The sequence below is a fragment of the Oncorhynchus tshawytscha genome, unplaced genomic scaffold, assembly GCF_018296145.1.
Source record: "Oncorhynchus tshawytscha isolate Ot180627B unplaced genomic scaffold, Otsh_v2.0 Un_scaffold_3036_pilon_pilon, whole genome shotgun sequence".
Lineage (NCBI taxonomy): Eukaryota > Metazoa > Chordata > Actinopteri > Salmoniformes > Salmonidae > Oncorhynchus > Oncorhynchus tshawytscha.
In genome coordinates, this window is record NW_024609778.1 from 360,171 (window position 1) to 370,966 (window position 10,796).

Sequence of the window (10,796 nt, forward strand, 5' to 3'; positions counted from 1 at the left end):
CATTTTAGGGGACTAAAAGTATGGGGACAAATTCACATATGTGTATTTAAGTAGTCAAAAATGTTGAATGTGTTCCCATATTCCTAGCATGCATTGACTACATCAAGCTTGTGACTCCACAAACTTGTTGGATATGTTCCCATATTCCTAGCATGCATTGACTACATCAAGCTTGTGACTCCACAAACTTGTTGGATGCATTTACTGTTAGTTTTGGTTGTGTTTCAGAAAATGTTTTGCCCAATATAAATGAATGTTTAATAATGTATTGTGTCATTTTGGAGTCACATTTATTGTAAATAAGTATATAACATGTTTCTAAACACTTCTACATGAATGTGGATGTTACTATGGTTACGGATAGTCCTGAATGAATCCTGAATAATGATGAGTGAGAAAGTTAGAGGCACAAATATCATGCCTCCAAGACATGCTAACCTCTCACCATTACAATTACAGGGGAGGTTAGCATTTTAAATCATACCCCCAAGACATGCTAACCTCTCAGCATTACAATTACAGGGGAGGTTAGCATTTTAAATCATACCCCCAAGACATGCTAACCTCTCAGCATTACAATTACAGGGGAGGTTAGCATTTTAAATCATACCCCCAAGACATGCTAACCTCTCAGCATTACAATTACAGGGGAGGTTAGCATTTTAAATCATACCCCCAAGACATGCTAACCTCTCAGCATTACAATTACAGGGGAGGTTAGCATTTTAAATCATACCCCCAAGACATGCTAACCTCTCAGCATTACAATTACAGGGGAGGTTAGCATTTTAAATCATACCCCCAAGACATGCTAACCTCTCACCATTACAATTACAGGGGAGGTTAGCATTTTAAATCATACCCCCAAGACATGCTAACCTCTCAGCATTACAATTACAGGGGAGGTTAGCATTTTAAATCATACCCCCAAGACATGCTAATCTCTCAGCATTACAATTACAGGGGAGGTTAGCATTTTAAATCATACCCCCAAGCCATGCTAACCTCTCAGCATTACAATAACCGGGGAAGTTAGCATTTTAAATCTTACCCCCAAGACATGCTAACCTCTCAGCATTACAATTACAGGGGAGGTTAGCATTTTAAATCATACCCCCAAGACATGCTAATCTCTCAGCATTACAATTACAGGGGAGGTTAGCATTTTAAATCATACCCCCAAGACATGCTAATCTCTCAGCATTACAATTACAGGGGAGGTTAGCATTTTAAATCATACCCCCAAGACATGCTATCCTCTCACCATTACAATTACAGGGGAGGTTAGCATTTTAAATCATACCCCCAAGACATGCTATCCTCTCACCATTACAATTACAGGGGAGGTTAGCATTTTAAATCATACCCCCAAGACATGCTAATCTCTCAGCATTACAATAACCGGGGAAGTTAGCATATATTGTATCATATTGTATTATCCAAAGTGGTGGAGTACAAAGCCAAAACAACAACAAATGTGTCACTGTCCCAATAGTTTTGGAGCTCACTGTATTTCATGTGATTAGTGATTCATTTTAGGGTAAAAAAACAACAATCCGGCCCTCGTTTTAAGGTCAACCCTGTTCTGTAAACTGAACTCTCGTTTTAATATGGTGAAACTATTCCTTTTTAAATATTTTTTTGTCAAGATAAATATTGAACATCTAATAGTGTAAAACCTGGTGAGCACCATTTTCTGGTGTAAAACAGAATGGGTCGAGCATAACACAGCAACCCTATTACTCGTAGACAGACAGGCAAAAAAAATCAACAATTTCTTTCTTTTTTTGTTACAGGCTTCCATTCATCCTGTCACAAGGGGATTTATGGCTGATTAAAGATGAAATCATCAACTCTGTTACGGTCAACCCTGTTACTTTATTTGGCACTTAATAGGCACTTAATATAGTAATTTTTATTTAACCTCTTGAGATAGGGAAACTAGTTTTTAACATAAAAAATGGATACGCCCCCTTTTTTCAATTTTCACCTAAAATGACATACCCAACTCTAACTGCCTGTAGCTCAGGCCCTGAAGCAAGGATATGCATATTCTTGGTACCATTTGAAAGGAAACACTTTGAAGTGTGTGGAAATGTGAAAGAGATGTAGGAGAATATAACACATTAGATCTGGTAAAAGAAAATACAAAGAAATAAACAACCGTTCTTTTGTATTTTTGTTGTTGTACCATCATCTTTGAAATTCAAGAGAAAAAGGCCATAATGTTTTATTCCAGCAGAATGTTAAAATGTGGTGAAAACAAAAGTAAATAAATCATCTTAAAGGCATGGACCACAGTATAAGTATGAGACAGTATATTGACTACAGTAGAAGTATGAGGCAGTATATCGACTACATTCGAAGTATGAAGCAGTGTATGGACTACAGTAGAAGTATGAGGCAGTGGAGGCCCATGTGTCTACTTCCTCTTAGTTCAACTCCTCAGTATGAATGAGACATAGCATGGTCATATTGTAATTAGTGCATATATTCTTCTAAACAGCATGCAGTATTGTTAGTACAATACTGTAAAAATACCTTCAGTAAACTGTAGGTAATAGTTACATTCTGACACAGCCCCCCAGTGTGAATTTAGGCTGCCTGGGGTGTATTTAGCCCCCCAGTGTGAATGTAGCCCCCCATGTAATCTACAGTATTATCACTGAACAATGCTGACCAAGATCTTCACAAGCCTCCACTGGAGGACACTGATAGCCCAATGTTAATGAATGACCTTTAAAAGAAAGTTCATCCTCTCAATAACAAATGACTGGGGAAGATTGGCACCACATTATTAGATGGTATCAATCTTTCTGACTCATTTAGGATTGAGGCGTGGACATTTCTCTAAATGAATATCATGTGATCTAGACCACAGAGGGTGTGGAATACCAACTCAGCTCGACCCGAGAACGCTTTTGAGAAATGAGAACATCACAAAACATTTAAATGAACTTCTATGTCATCCAAACCAAACTCTTGGCAACTCATTCAAGCCAGACCTGGATACTTCATATATTCGAAGATGCTTTAGGCCAGAAGTCAGTGAGAAACTCAGACTGTGATTTAAGTCGATAAATCAAGGCATTAGACTGTGAAATGTAACATTGTATTGATTCCATGCTCACAGGACCCAACAGACGTGTCACTTCACACCATGAGTGCAATCTGCTTCCATGATTTGCACTGCTAAACATATTCAGTGCTATGGAATAGTAACAGTCAGTTTCAGGTTGAAGTGATTCAAGAAGAAGACCAAACAGCTTCCATCATAGTGATTAGTTAAACATGACTAATTTAAAGTGGTATATTACGCATATAGCAGACATGCCATTATTGAAATAAATATAAATGGGATTTAAGGTAATGTGTGCCTTTGGCAAAATATGACAGGGGTTTCCTATTACCAGCATGAGACAAAAAGTAAATATCATTCTTCTTGAGCTGCTGGTCTTTTGGCAAATGGTGAATATGCAACAACATGTGAAGAGATAATATACTTCATGCATATTTGAATAAATGTTCTGAAGAAACAATGTTTACAGTGAGAAACCATTGAAATTAAAGTCCATGCCAATTGAAACATTCATGTTTTCTCAATGCACAGTTGCCTTAAAACCTGCTAATGAACATGACATACAGGTTAATTGTTATTTATAATGGAGAAACTTACATGAACACAGTATTACTATCTAAAGAAATGTGCTTTCATGTTCTGGGGAATATGCTTTCATGCTCGGGTAAATCTATATAGGAGGCCTAACAAGGTATTGCCCTCCAGTATCCTAACGCGGGTAGTATTTTCAGCACCACCTTCCAATGGACAGCTCACATCAACACGTAACTCACCCAAGCGTGACGCCCCGTTGAGGCACCGCAGCTATAATATAACACCCACTATTTAGAATCTGAATCAGCACCAAATTACATAACTCCTGGTTAGACATCATGCTCCTTCTGGTCAACAGTGCTCGGGAATCCGATTGGGGGAAATCAACACTAATGCACCTCCATCACATTCCATTAGCAGCTGTGCCACCGGAAGACCACTGGGGTTGAGACACAAGCAGTCTCATGTGGCCTGACACTCCGCTCGAGTCAATTGCTTTGAACGTCATAAATATCACGGTGGATTTAACATGCACGAATACAGAGTTAGTGGTTTTAAGCTAATTGGGGGGCCGAGTCAGCTGAGAGATATTACATCCTAAATCTAAGAAACCCTATTGTAGAACTCACCTGAAGAATTTGGTGGGTCAATCTGGTGGCCCCCGTGCTGCAAATGTGTCATTACTAAGCGGCATGACGAACCACACCTGAGCTGAATATGAATGACCATATGACGTATTCTAGCAACATTGGTATAATGGCTATACAGGGATTTACAGAATCCCGAATCTACCTAAACACACTGTCTCACCAAACGGTTTAGGCCATACCCCATCATTAAATAAATAAAAGCCTGTTATTACGTATATATTTATCTAACCACTTACTATGTCTCTTTCGGACTCTCTCTCTCTCTCTCTCTCTCTTAAACACACATGCACATATACACACACGCAAGCGCGCGCGAGAGAGAGAGCTTCACATGGTTTAATTATGTCTTTAAAAAATGTGAATTAACATCAACTATTGCACATTAAAGCGACATTATAGCGACATTAGTCTATAGCGGAAAACGGTGTCGTGTTGAACACCCGAATGACCACTCTGTCGTGAAGAGTAGCCGAGATGGATAAGAAAGATTAAAGTGCCTAACTTAATGTAGATATAAGAGGTGAATAAATCAAATAAAAGATACTTACGCATGTTCTCGAAGATATGGGATTGTGCTCAAAATGAAGAAAAAACCAAACACACCAGGGCCAAGTATCCGATTGGATTGGCTGTAAGACCGATGCACAATTCTCACCCATGTGAAAGGATTCGAGGCAACCACACGTAGTCTACATCGACAGCAGCAGAATCAAAAACGTAAGAAAACGAAGCTCGAACGCAATAAAAAAAAATACAAATGATCAAAAAGAGGTGCATGAAATTGGGATGAATCCACCATTCCTGTGGCCACAGTGGAGAAAACCCGCGGGGTGCCGGTAGCTTTTGACTTTGTATTCCGATGGGGGGAAATGCTGCCGAGTTTGTGAGAGAGCGATAAGTCTGTGGCTATTTCTTCATATAGCCCTTTCCTGTGGAACTGAACGTGGTGCCCTATATAGGATTTCTCAGTGAAATTATTCTTGAGCGCACACAGTTAATGACATAAACCGAGATTGAAATGGACTAGCCACATTTCGATTGATGTTCATCCCTTATTGGTGCAGTTCTCTGATAGCCTACTGGAGGATTTGCAGAGGTATAATGTCAGTTACCATAAAGGGTCACATGTCCAGGCAATATTCCCGAACATGATCGATGTAGCAAGCGTAGAATAAAAAATATATAGAAGTATATGCACGGATGCAGTCGAGGTGTGTACATACATGTCTCAAAAGGACGCAGCCATTCTTATTCGAATGTTCTGATCCAGATTCGTCCAACAACCACCCAATGCATCCATAGCCAATCCATCAACTTGATTCCCTGGGAAATAACGCAGAGCCTAATACGCAAACCAATGGCATATGAGCGCGCGGATTGTAGCCTATATGCGCTCTGTATTTACTAAATATCCACCAGAAGCTGGTTTTCGATGCAGTCCAGTAGGCCACCTATTTAACATAAGCGTAACTATTGATAACAATTTTTGCGTTGTCAGGGGGATTTGTGGGATCCGTGTAATATCAGCACCATCAATATTCCGTGTGTTCCATATCCACCGGGGAGCCACTGTGTTCTAATCGCTCTTGCGCTTGCTGCAGTCCATGGCTCGAATAGGGAGGGAGCACATGGAATTCATTAGACTGCATGGTCCGAGCTCAGCGATGTAAAAAATACCACTGCCGTGTGTTGTGGTATGCTATAGACTGCAACCTCTCTAGTATTCGCCTACAATCCATCGTCTCATTCTACCGACCTTCCATTTGGGTTACATCTCTCTGAACTCATTCATTATTGACTGATCAATAGCATTAACACATAAAGGCCAGAGGGAATGTGTGTGTGTGTGTGTGTGTGTGTGTGTGTGTGTGTGTGTGTGTTTACTTGATGAGGCAGGGTTGCCACCTACAGGCGTTTGCCCCTCTCAATTCAAATATTGACAATAATCAGTCATTTCACAGGGTGTCCTGCCTAATCAAAATGATACACTTCAGTAGTCTTTAAATTACCTGCATCTGCACCTTTTACATTATAGGTAGTTGCATTTTCAGTGACTTACAAGGATGTCTGAGCATGTAACAGGACGTCCGATTCCGGTGTGACCTCAGACATGTGGCACTTTGTGAGAAGCTTCATAGAAATGAGACGGCAATGACTGTAGGCTGTTTGGCTGGATGCATTGTGTAGAGTTGAATGGATCGAGCAGAGGCCAGAGCCATACTTACAACACATGTATTGCTCTGGTCTAGGCCACATGCAATTCAACATATAAAACAGCTCTACATTGTTACTAGAAACCATTTGGTGCTCATCGTTGCAGTGAAAATGTATCATCGTAAGCTGACACAAACACATAGAGAAACAGGCGCAGGCGCGGGCACACGCACACGCGTTCAGGCGATTCAGCACCGACTGAAAAGGACAGCGACGGAATCTGAATTTTGAAATTCAGCACCGCAAGACTGTGGACAGGGACTGAGCCTAGAAGCCTGATGTTATATATGCTTGTGCTTTGCTTTTAGTGTTTTGTGTAATTTATGTCTATATAGGTATGTATAGTGTACTAATTGTTTATTGATGTGTTGATGCAGGGCTCATCTGCGAAAGAGATCGTGATCTCAGCATGGTTAGATTAAAAAATACATGAAAGGGCTGGCAATCTTATAGAAGGCCTAGTTATGGGAGTAACAGCAACACAGAGGGAATGTCTTATAGCACCCAGTGTATTGTTATGTTTTCTTCTTAGTCTTACTGATCAATGTCATTTTTCAAAGAGTCCACACAACCGGTTTAAATGGTTAGATTCAGTTGTGGCGTACAAGGAAAAGCTGAAAACTAGCACACAAACCAACACTATTTCATTTCACCAAATATTGTATTACATTAGATTACACTACACGTCATAAATATACTGTAAGTTGGATTCATCAACACGTGCCGGGAGAGAAGTGTTTTAAGAACAATGTTAAGGTGGTAATAATTGTATATACTTTCCTTTAATGTAAAACTTTATTTTTTTATATATAAAGGAAGTCACATTAATGACGTAATGGTCCCATAACCATGAAAGATTAGAACACTTTCATCTTCAGACACGGCGGATTCATTTTGATATATTTTCTGTAATCAGCATTTTATGCTGGCTTTGATGAAACATGAATTTAAATTCGGAGAGATGTCTTTGAGAGGCGAAAATAAATCTAAAACTATATCAGTGGGATGGTTGAAGGGAGGGATGGATGAAATGTGACGTTGTAAAAGTGATTAGTTGCAGCAAGTATTCTTCTGAATACATCTAAGTACTGTAGTAGAACACTGTAATAAAAACTACAAGCTACTTCCATGTCAACTGTTTTGCTCCGAATACTTCCATTGATTTAGTTACTTGGTCAAATTAAACATCATAGAAATTCCACCTGACATGACAGCCAACATTAACTATTTGGCTCCTACTTTAAACTATTTTTTTTTAAATAAGGTTTTAAATGAGGCTTTACGGGTCTTGGCAAAATCCATGCTAGGGTGCCAAAGAACCCACTTTAATGGATCTTATATGTACTTTATCAAGTGGCAGTGACTGCTTCTAAAGTATTTATAAATAATCTGTGTAGTGCTTATGAAGACTTTATGAACGCTCTAATAAAGATGTAATACGTTTTCGTTAGTTTGGGACCCGAATGGGAATGTGTTCTAGGTCACATCGTGGCATCAAGCACCTAACCTTTTTATTTTGGGGAATTGCTTCGTCAGTTCATCCTTAACTGTGGTTCATGCGACGCTAATGACAAGCCTGTTGCATCATGACCATGTTAAAAGGTAATGAACAGTCAAAATCATGTTTTTCAGGAAATTGATGATATTTTGATGAAAACAGATCGAAGTATGATGACCAAAGTATGAAAAATGACTGTTGCTTCTACAATGATAAAGTTTGATCATAAAGTTACTGGTCCCCTCCCCCATGTCAAACACTTGGATTCATTATTAAGGGGACAAGGTGACATCACCTTAACGCTCATTTTAATACACCAATGGTAACGTGATTCTCTTACCTAATTTAAATAAGTACGGCCTTGTAACCAATATCGGAGAAGGCATGCCTGCAGAGGCGCGTGGTATATATGGATAGATAGCAACTCTACTGGTTCCCAATTTTTACTGTAGAGTGTCAGCAAATATAATTCAAAGTTTACCCTATTCATCTATGGCAAATATATTTATATGTCACCCCTTTCCTCTGCGTCTGGTGTTAGCATGTTGCTGGCTAGCTAGGTCTTCAGCCAGCATGAAACAAAAGGAGGCGATGGGTCATTCAAAACACAGACGCAGTTGTCAAGTCAACACATCAGTCAGTGGTGCTGTGAACCGCATCACAAGAGACATGCCAAATGGGAGATTAATAATAAAAAATGGATATCATTGATGCAATTTCAATGTTGTTTGAGTTGCTTTGTGTTTCACCAAATTAGCTTGAGATGATTTAACTGTAACACTGCTCACTGCATCCAAGTTGCTTGAAATAGGCGTTTCAAAGAGCTGTCAGTCAAGGCGACCTCATGAATATAAACTCCCCACCCACTCAGCCTGTCTTTTCAAGCTTCCTGGAAGGTAGCCAAATGTAATTTTCAGAACCTTTAAATACCTGAAGCAGTAAACTGCCAAATAAATTGAAGGACACGGAGGAAAGCGACAAGTTATAGTGTTAACAAATCCCTGAGGAAAAATGCCTTCCGTTGGTTAATCTCCTTCAGTTTGGCCCACAGCCCCTGCACTGTCACACTGCATTTGCTGTTGGCCAATGCATTGTCTGTTTCTTCCTCATTCATCTCTTTCTATATCTGCCTATAGGGAGTTTGGGATCAGCTGTCTTGAAAAAAACAAGTCTCACAGCTTTCTGGGACAAACTTCAAGAGCCAGAAAAAAAAACTTCCAAGGATTTTCCATAGCTACTGTACCAAGGATGTCCTTCAATTATTAAGATGGATACCCCCAATGCACTTGTTCTCCCAGCCTTGATTGAATATTAAGTGGCCACCCCCAACATAAGAGATCCATAAGATGAGGCCCATGCAGAGACTAAAGGCTGAGTCGGCATCAACTCCTCTCCCTGAGTCCCAGCAGAAGACGAACCCGAGCCTTTCAACGCAACTGCAGAGTATGCCTGTCACATCTGGGCTAAATTCTCTTAGGAGGGAGGAGCGATGCGGCGCTATTACCATGTCCCAGGTAATGTGGAGAGTGTCTGCGCCTCCATGTCCCCGAAGTAGGGCGATGCCTATTTCTGTCTGAGTTTGTGGTGGTTTTAAACTATTTAGTGGTTTGAAAGGATGCAAAACCCAGAAAGATAACAGAAAAAACTCTTAAGTGTAGTCTATGAGTCTACAGGACAAAGCAGTTGAATCCACTGACCAGTAGTGTATAACGTAGGGCTGTCAAGAGTTCATCTGTCACGCTCTGACCTTAGAGAGCCTTTTAATGTCTCTATTTGGTTTGGTCAAGGTGTGATTTGGGGTGGGCATTCTATGTTTTGTTATCTAAGATTTTATTTCTATGTTTTGGCCTGGTATGGTTCTCAATCAGGGACAGCTGTCTATCATTGTCTCTGATTGGGAACCATACTTAGGTAGCCCTTTTTCCCTCCTTTCTTTGTGGGAAGTTGGCTTTGTTTAGGGCACATAGCCTTTAGCTTCACGGTTTGTTTGTAGTGTTTATTGTTTTTGTCAGCGTCATCTTAAATAAAGAATATGTACCCTCACCACGCTGCACCTTGGTCCTCCTCCTTCAACAGCCGTGACATCATCGGTCAATTCAAATGCACTTTTTGTTATTTTAGAGCACCATTTTTTTCTTTATCGTGATTCGTCACATTGTCTGAAAGCATTCAGAATACACTGAAAACATCCAAAATACAGTACATACTCAGTACAGGTAAAAACAACATTATCAAAACATCCAAAATACAGTACATACTCAGTACAGGTAAAAACAACATTATCAAAACATCCAAAATACAGTACATACTCAGTACAGGTAAAAAGAAAGGGCTGCTTTATTAATTTACCAGATTTTGCGAACCGTTTCTTGAGTTTTGGACAAAATCAAGTCGTCAATATTCTTATAATGCTTTTTCTGTATAAAAGAAATCTTAAAATTACAGCTCAATTCGAGCAAATTCTGAATTTGAGATTAGTCCCGATAATCAGAGCAAATCATGCAATTAATTCAATATGTTTTAGTCGTTTTACAGCCTTAGTATAAAGGTAGAAACATAACAGCATATTTACCCTTTCATTTACTTTACCATTTCAGCTGTGGCCTTAATATAGGATATATATATATTTTTAAATCAAACATTACTTATTGGTAATTAAGTAGGAATTGAACTGACTTGATGGGTAGACCCTTATTCACTCTCTTTTTCCCTATTCCACTGAACACACCGATACTTCAGGGTGTGGGGCCCTTGTCCTATACAAAACTCACATATTGTATGTAAAGCACCGTGTCATCATTGAGCACGTGTCATCCTTGAG

At 39.6% G+C, this 10,796-nt stretch overlaps 1 protein-coding gene across 1 annotated transcript in view; it reads right to left on the reverse strand.

Moving 5' to 3' along the window:
• LOC112263880 (leucine-rich repeat-containing protein 4C-like) overlaps positions 1 to 6,056 on the reverse strand; it is a 42,035-nt gene extending 35,979 nt beyond the window's left edge. Inside the window, exon 1 of the mRNA XM_042317953.1 lies at positions 4,812 to 6,056. The gene's annotated coding sequence lies outside the window, so the exon portion shown is untranslated. The remainder of the gene's footprint in view (positions 1 to 4,811) is intronic.
• Positions 6,057 to 10,796: the final 4,740 nt, after the last annotated feature.